Here is a 9,530-nt window from a genome sequence, read left to right as displayed (position 1 = left end):
ACATATCTGTGAGCTCATTATTTTCGTAATGATAAAGCCATTCCGACTAATTAGATGACAACTCTGACAGTATTTTTGATTAACGTCCATGCTCATTTGATTTTTTTTTGCCAATTCTAATTTCTAACAAATCAGCGCAAATTTGAGCAGGACCGGTTTCAAAAATTTCAAAAAAATTAACTTATTTTGGCTAAAACTCTTTGGAAGAATGCCTACTATCACATGTTAAAAGGAACGCCTCAACTTTGAAAACACTCTGTATTGTTTCCAGGATGAAGATGATTATCTTTATTACTCAAACATTGTGCTAAGCTAAAGGATCATACAGGAGGAGCTCCAATCGTATTCTTACAAGAACTACAGTAAATGTTCGAAATGTCTTCCTTCAGCTTCCAAACATAACGTTATTCTTCGGTTCCTGTTTTCAAATGACCTTCACAAAGTTGGGACATCAGTTAAATTGCAGTTATCAGTAATTACTTGCATTAATTCCGGAATTGTGCCAGGCCTGTTTTTGAACACGTTTTTTTTTCAGGTATGGAAAAACAAAATAATCAAGGCAAGTTGTTGGTAAGTGCCTTGAAAGTCAGGAAACTTTTGTTGAAATTCCTCAAAAACTCGAGGTGTCGAATAGGACGATTCTGAAGTAACACTGCACAATGAAAATTTTTTGCTCTAAAGTGTAATAGCAAATTTTAATAGTCAATAATTAATAATGACAGTTCTCTATTGCAATGACATCTGACGACATTTGAATTAAATTTTTAGGTGTTGCCAACTGAAGCGTATTAATCACGACCCTCTCGATTTTTTTTTATTTTCGATCGCACGGTATTATGACTCACTAAATACCGAGTGACTATCAATGATTGAAAATTATTTTGTTATGTTGGCAACACATTTGAAATCTTTAGTTGGCAACATCGTTGGCATGATACACGCAATTTTCAAAATTGAAACAAACAAACAAAACAATGTACTTCGTGACTTAACATAACCTAAATAGAAATGATTGACAGATGATGCACGAGAAGATTTGCGCCACCAACTGCATCAGTGTTGCCTATCCACTATTTTACTTCAATCATTTATAGTCACTCGGTATTTCACTATTTCAGTACTTGATATTAATCAATAATAGCTTCGCACTTGACAGCTATTTGGTTTATCATCATTTTGTAATTTATACTGTAAATACAATACATTTGTTGAAAGACTCATTTCGTCTTCTTTTTCATGTTATGTTGCTCCTGGAATACCTACAGGCGAGCCAATAGTTCAGCAGTAGTCGGCCAGCATATTGAGACTTCATTTCTCGCTCTGAATAGCTCTCCATTTCGTATAGTAGAGGACCAAGTACAAATAAATTGAACAACCAATGTCATTCATATGAAACGAAAAAAAGTTTCTTCTTAAGAAATTTACTATATTATCTGTTCGATTTAAAATTCTGCGGAATCTAGCAGTAAGTATGTAAGTATGTGTAAGTGTGTACATTTTTGAAATATCTCTGAAGAATACCAACCTGCCACAGTAACGTTGTGTGTTTTGGCCGCTAGGCGAAATGTGGGAGCTTCGCTGGAGACTTCGCAGCGATATGCTCCACCACTGTGATCTCTCGTGAGGTTTCTCAATCTCACTTGACAGTGAAATAGACTACAGTTGGTGCCATCGGGTACAAGATGTACTCCTGGTACGGGAAATGACATGGTGGGGGGTTGTCGACTTGGCATATATCTACAGCGTAATATACATATTATATCTACAGTGCAACAACATACGAGTATATACAACTGATACAAACCGATAGATTAACTTGACTTAAATCAAATTGTGGACAGAAACTATTAGTTTTTTTATGTCTTACCTATTGATGATAAGACATATGAAAATTTGGTAATACAAATTGTACCGTGAAAAGTAAACCACTTCATCATAACGAAATTTTGAAAGGGACTTTGAATATCTGCTAAATAACATTCAATTGATTTTTTTTATATTACAATCCACAACAAAAAGTCTAGCAGTAATTGAGGTAATTAATTTTTGAATTTAGAGGATCGTACACAAATGTTGCTATTAACGAGAATTCTTGTTCAATCTATTGTTTTTTTTTCTTTATTCTAATGTGCAAAAAATAGTTTGTGAAGAAATAACAGTTTAGAGCAAGGTGCTCGTCGTAGGTAATGTAGATCCATAGGACCGTTGCGATTATTAAAATTTTTTTTTTTGTCAGTAGGTAGGTATGTACAATCGCGGCCATCCAAAAGTGAACGTTTGTATTTAATAGTTTAATTTTTACCTTAAATCATATTGGCGTCATAAAGTATTACAGTTTGATACTAGCGTTAAAAAATTATTAAAAGTATAATCTGTTTCAAAATCAAAAATCCACCAACACTGCATTCTCCCTCGAAAATACAACCGACAACGTCGCCAACTTTTGTTTTTAGTGTGTCTGTATGTCAGAAAAAACTGCGGTTATGAAAGAAAACTGTTGACAGTGGTTTTGGTCGTAGTTCATCGTGTTTTTTATTCTCATTTTATATTTTACTCAAAAGGTATGATACGAGTATGGTAGCTACCACCTTCTTGCACACAATAATTATTTTGTGTTACGTAAATAAAGTCAACAGTTCGATGTCAAATTTTGGCGGGAGGTGGGGCCAATCCAAAAAAATGAAACTTATTCTATTGATTTCTTTTTTCTGCCAACATAATTCAACAGGTGGTGAATTTTTGATTTTGAAACAGATTATACCGAGTGACTATAAATGATTGAAAATTATTTTGTTATGTTGGTAACACATTTGAAATCTTTAGTTGGCAACATCATTGGCATGACACACGTAATTTTTAAAATTCAAACAAACGTCAAAAAAGTCTAAATCGACAATGTACTTCGTGACTTAACCTAACCTAAATAGAAATGACTGACAGATGATGCACGAGAAGACTTGCACTACCAACTGCATCAGTGTTGCCAATCCACTATTTTCTTTCAATGATTTATAGTCACTCGGTATATTTTTTAAATCCCATGACATCTCACTCCGATTCAGACAGCTAGGGATATTGCAAAGCTAGAAGAAAATTGATGGCTCGCAAGCTATCGTTCACTTTTGGATGGCCGCGATAGTACTAAGCATGCACGTTGAGGTCTATATCGATATGTTCATCAAGTATCAGTACCGCTATACAAATCTTAACGAGTAAAAGTTCCCACCCACTAGGATACATGTGTGGATATATCGTATGATCAAAAAGTCTTTGGATCGCGATATCAATGAAATGTAAAAACCTTCTGTAGAATTATTTACTTCTACTGTCCATAGTTTTTATGTGTATTTCAAAGTAGCGCTAATCTCTCACGGAACTCATTTAAACATAAACGAGGCGAATAAACCCAATTACCATTGTGACCACGATTTCCATTACTGCAGTATAATTTAATAATAAATATTTTATGTTCTCTTTGAAACATTTTGAATTATAACCTGCTAACTTGAAAGTTGTCAAGTAAATGTAATAATTGAAATAAATAATTTCATAGATAGCTTGTTAATTCCACGGCAACCTTGATCCAAAGACTTTTTGATCATACGATATACAGGGTGGTCCCGATATAACCTGCCAGAAGAAATACAGTAATAGGTGACGATGAGTAGAACTCATACACAATTTTTTTTTTCTAATAAAAGTTTTCGTTTTTGAGATAAAAAGTATTGAAAATTTGGTCAAAATTTGCTGTACGCTAATGAGTTATTCGACTTTAAAAAGGTAATTCTGGTTGCTTGGCTGCAATTTCTTTAGTAACGGTACCTGTAACACCTATGACATTTGTCAAGTTTAATTTTAAATTTGCGAATCCTACAAAAAGTTATGAAGTTCACAAAACAAGAATACGCCGATTTGCATTTACTCTATGGCGGAACACGTGGTAATTCAAGAGCGGCAAGGCGACTACAGGACAAGTGTTTTCCTGAAGGAGTCCTTCCGTCCCGTTATATTTTTGTGGAGCTATATCTGCGTTTATGTGAGGCTGCTTCTGACTGGTTCCAATACGATGGCGTCCCCGATCCTCGATTTAACCCATTTGGATTTTAATTTTTGGCGCCACACGAAAGATTTGGTGTAGGAAGTTGAAATAAACACAGAAGACCAACTCCGGGAACGCATAGCAGACGCTGGGAACCAGATTCGTAATAACCCTAGAAGTGCTGAATTCTGTTTATGAAAATTGGTGTCGGGGTTCTCAAATGTGTATAAATGCCAACTGCAGGCACATATAACATTTATTATAAAATAATCTAGCTTACAGTCAGGTACCTTTTATTAATTATAAAAAATTTGTTACACAGTCTAGGACTGGTTTACAAATCTATGAGGGGCATGATGACCAACTCAATAGACCGGGACCAATGGCTTAACGTGACTTCCGAATCACGAGACAGAATATAGCCTTTTTTTTTAATTTTTTAATTTCGCCCTGGGTCGGAATCGAACCCGAGTATGTAAAATTAATGTAAATAATTTATTCAATACATTATTTTGGCTGTTTGACCACAATTAAGACGATACTCTTATTACACAGTTCTTCCACAATTTTGCACACACTAGCTTTACATTTATTTACACTTTGAGGAACACCACTTTATTTATTAATCATTTATCTCAGGTTACAAAATGGACTTTTGTACCTAAATACCTGGTGAATTAACGTACACAGCGTACAACGTTTTCAATAAATGTCATTAATTTGATTCAATTTGTCAGATTTGTCGCAAACGATTTAGGTATGGTTGCTTAGATACTGCCATCCTTACAAACACCAACAATTAATTCCTGACTAGGTACGTATTTTTGTGGACAGCAACGTTGAATGAGTGTGGATAGGGTTTAATTTATCCCCATTATTTTGGACCTAATAAAAATGGGTTTTCCGGACTTGTTAGATCCTTCTAATGGCCCAGAATTTTTTAGCAGGTTATATCGGGACAAAATGTTGGAGAAAACTTTTGCGAATTTTACCAAAAGTTATTGAGAAAAGTTTCATAAATTGGCGAGTTCTTCCACAGGTTAAAATTAACACACGTATTTCAGATACACCCTGTATATACCAGGTGACTGACGAAAAATCTTTGATGCTGTATCTTGCTTATTTTTTATCTGAATGAAATAATTTTGAAAACATTTCATTACCAACTAAATTAATATTTTTTGCACGACCTTTATATAATGAGCAACTTTCCTCCTTGATTGTACGGAGTAAAGTGACTCTTTTTTCCCCTTGGGCAAAAAAACATAGCCAACTCAAGCTTTTAGTCAACTTTTTTCCTTGGGCAAAAAGCATAGCCAATTCAACCTTTTATGATATCTACACTCACCGGCACAAAATTCGATCCATGTGCATTATTTGAATTAACTTTTTTAATTAAGTTTTATTTTATTTACCATATTTTATTTATGGTTAATTGATGAGTTTAGAAGGATTGTAACTCAATTTTAACGTAATTGAACCAAAACTCACATTTTATTTCTCTAATAACAAAAATAATACAAAACCTCTTAAAAATTTAACACGAAATGTAATAAACTAAAAACTCATTATCGTATATTGCGTCCTCTAGCTTGAATTACAGCTTCCATTCGTCTTGCCATTCCTTCAAAAAGGTGTTGAATGACAGCTTGATCTATTTCTAGCCATTCTTGAATGACTGCTGCACTTAGGTCTCTCAAGTTTGCAGGAGCAGCAGTTCGGACTTTAACTCGTCTTCCGACCATGTCCCAAACATGTCCGATTGGATTAAGATCGGGACTTCTTGCAGGCCAAATCATATGGTGGATTTCAACTGTGTCCAAATACTCATTTACGATTTGAGCAATGTGTGGACGGGCATTATCGTGCATTAGAATGGAGTCATTACCAATAAATGGGGCAAAGGACACAACATGTGGTTCCAGGATGTTCGTAATGTACCTGTTTGCTGTCATTGCCCCTCCATTACCACCACTAATTCGGGGCAAGCTTCCATACTAATGCCACCCCATACCATGATTGAACCACTACCAAAACTGATTCCTGGCACAAAATTGCACTGAGCAACCCTTTCGCCAGTCCTACGCCATACTCTTTGACGGCCATCTGGAGATTTGAGGCAAAATCTTGACTCGTCAGTGAAAAGAATTTGACCCCATTCTTCAATTCCCCAGTTTCGATGTTCGTGAGCAATGAGAAATCTCGCTACTCGATGTTCCCGGGTCAACAGTAGGCAATGTGCGAGTGTTCTTGCACTTAAACCGTGTTCCTCTAACCTTCTTCTTACGGTTTTTTCACTTACTGCAACACCCCGTACCTCCTGCAGTTCGTTCCGTGATCTAACTGCAGTAGTGTCCCTGTTTCTCAGGATTTTTAAAGTAAGAAAGTGATCATCCCGGGCAGTTGTAGACCTTTTTCTTCCTGACCCAACTCTTCTGGTATAGCCTTTGGTTTCTGGAAATCGTTTAACAGCTCTTTGGATACTACATCTTGAAACACCACGAATGCGAGCCACGTAATACTTCGACCGTCCATCTTGAATTAAAGCAATAGCTCTGGCAGTATCGGATGGAGTTAAACCCATATTTTAGTTTTTCGAATACTAATTTACTTGTTTTCAACACAGTCGCGAACAGTGCTGCACAAAGAGTGGAAAAAATTCGAAAAAACAATATGTAGAAAATCCTCAAAAACTGTTAAAATTCATTCAGACTTGGAATATAGAAATGTTTTGGTTGTCTTCAATGAAAAAGTAGCTTAGCACTGTTTACACTTGATATATCAAATATACAACGTACATTTGAAATGATGTTCTCATAAAAAAAAAAGATTTGACAAAAATATTAGATGGATCGAATTTTATGCCGGTGAGTGTATATATTTATTTCATATATTTTTTTTTTACTCGAGGTGCCGTTTGTAGCTCCAAGGCGCAGCTCGAGGGTCCTACAAAGCACCGATGGTAACAATCATGCATTCCCAAGATGCAGATATTATTTTTTGCACGCCCCAAAAATTTTAACTGAAAAAAGCCGAAAGGTTAAAAATTATATTTAACTGTCAACATGACACTTAAACTTAACCTAACAGTTAATAGTACAGGGTGTTTGGTGTTTAAGGTAACAAACTTTTCTGAGATGCACAGCTAGGTTAAATGAACAACTTTTCTTATGGCCGGTTGAACCGCATTTTCGTTAATTATGTATTAACCAAAACTATTAATTAAAATTTAATGGTGTATTAAAATTCGGTGCACACGAGTTCCCGTCAGCATAATATTTTATACCTGGGCTTCGACATAGGCCCTTTAATCCTGCACACGAATTCCCGTCAAGGTAAAAATGCACCCGAAATTCTAGACTCGAATTCCCGTCAGAAAAAAACCTTGGTTATTGAAAGCACTGTTACGAAAGTAAGATTCAATGATGAATCTTCTATGTTCTGAAATAAAAACCATTTTTGCGTTAAAATTCGGTTAATAGTGACAGTTGTTTGACGTTTATTAGCTGACTTAGCAAAAATACGAAAAATCTGACACTGTCAAAGTCACAGCCGCCCTTTATCTAAGTATATAATTGTTGATCACATGGTATTTGTAACTTTTTAAAATTTTAAACTTTTTTTTTTGGTCCACGTAATGGTAAACAATAATGGTACCTGGCAACGGCTAGAGGGGTAGGTAAGTAAGGGATTGAAGCGCTCTTTTACCCTTGACGGGAACTCGAGTTATGGATTATATCAGTTGATAATCACCTGACGGGAATTCTTGCATTACTTTATGACAAGAAATAAGTCAGACGGGAATTCGAGTGCGCCCTTAAAATTTGTTTCGTTGCACCGCATATTTTAAAGTCTGTTTAAGTAAACATGATTAATTAATTAATTTAAACAAAAATAATCGAATTGTAAGCAAGCCCTTGACAACGGAAGAAGAATTCCGTTAGAGCCGCTGCTATTTGACAGTTTCAAAGTTGACAATTTCAAGAAAAAGTGGAAAAAGTCATAATAAATTGTAAACAATTTGTGAGAAGTTCGAAAAGTAATGATTTCCATTTTGTAAAATGATGAAAAACGAGGCAAAAAAGAAGAGAAAACGCTGTCCGAATTATTTCCCGGAAGAAAAAACGCTTCTTTTGAGTATTGTACATAAGAACTCACGTGGTTAGTTCGGAGGAAAAGAGTCAGTGTTGGCCGAAAGTTGCCAAGGATTTTAATAGTCAAAACCTGGAAAGTCGCTACACAGATTTTTTTTAAAGTGTGTCCAACAAACAAGAAAAACGGCTGCCAAAGAAAAAAGGAAACACACAAGACTGGTGGAGGATCCAAAAAGGAACAATAAAGGGAATTCAAGTGGTGAATTGATTTTGAGCATCGTTAATAAAAAAACTGTACAAAGACTTACAAATGAGTTTGATTGTGATGCTACATTGGAACTAGCGGAATTAGAAGTAAATAAAATTAAAGTAAAATGTGTTTTTGTTAAACAATTGCGAAATATCTTACAACAACTTACGTATCGGCAGGAATTTCTATTTCCTCTTCAATTAAAATCAAAAAACGTAAAACACTTGCTTTTGTGAGATTGAACCTCGAATAAAATCTAAATTTATCTAGTTCATGAAAACGGTCAGACCTTGTGAACTGAAACCGTGGAAAACCAAAATCTATGATCTCCAAGAAATCATCAAAATCTTCCATGTTGACTTGAATTTGAAGTCACCACATTGACATTAATGACATTACATAATAAACTCTATTTAAGGGTTAATTCGCCAATTTTGGCTACTTTACTAAACAAAGATTAAACGTTATTTAAAGTGCGGTGCAAACAAACTTGTCAAGTTAAATAATGCTTAACGTTAATCACTGGATTAAATGTGCGGTGCAACCGGACATTAGTGACATTTTTTTCAATTTGCATTTTTTATTTTGCTGAGCTAAATTCTGTTTTCACTGTTTGAGAGCCACTGTTTGTATCTATAAACACGTAATTATTAATACCAAGCTAATAAAGGAAAATGCGTTAGGTGCCGCCTTCATAATTTAGAAATCCGCTGAATCTGAAACAATAATTCTTCAAATTGAAAAAGTAATTACTAGAAAATTATAACACATACAAAAAAAAATTTACTAGAATAAAAGTTTTATTTTGTCCAGTTCTTTACACAGGAGAAGTTTGTTACCTTATACCCCAAACACCCTGTATATTATACACCAAGGTAGAGAAGTGCCAAGATTATATCCCGAGGCGCGCCGAGGGATGTAAGACGCGAAGGCTATAAGGGACTTCTCTACAGTGGTTTATATACCGTGCCTTCAAATAAATTCGGAATTGGCGACAGCACAATACACGTGTTTAATCGTCTATTATCAACCGTTAATAGATAAAATATATAAATCACAGCCTACTCTAATTCCGAATTTATTTGAAGGCACGGTACTATTTTTTTCACTACTACATAGATACGTTAAAACCCTTTCTGATAATAAT

The sequence above is a fragment of the Tenebrio molitor genome, chromosome 6 (assembly GCF_963966145.1).
Source record: "Tenebrio molitor chromosome 6, icTenMoli1.1, whole genome shotgun sequence".
Classification (NCBI taxonomy): domain Eukaryota; kingdom Metazoa; phylum Arthropoda; class Insecta; order Coleoptera; family Tenebrionidae; genus Tenebrio; species Tenebrio molitor.
The sequence above is the reverse complement of the archived record's forward strand: the minus strand, read 5'-3'. Positions refer to the sequence as shown.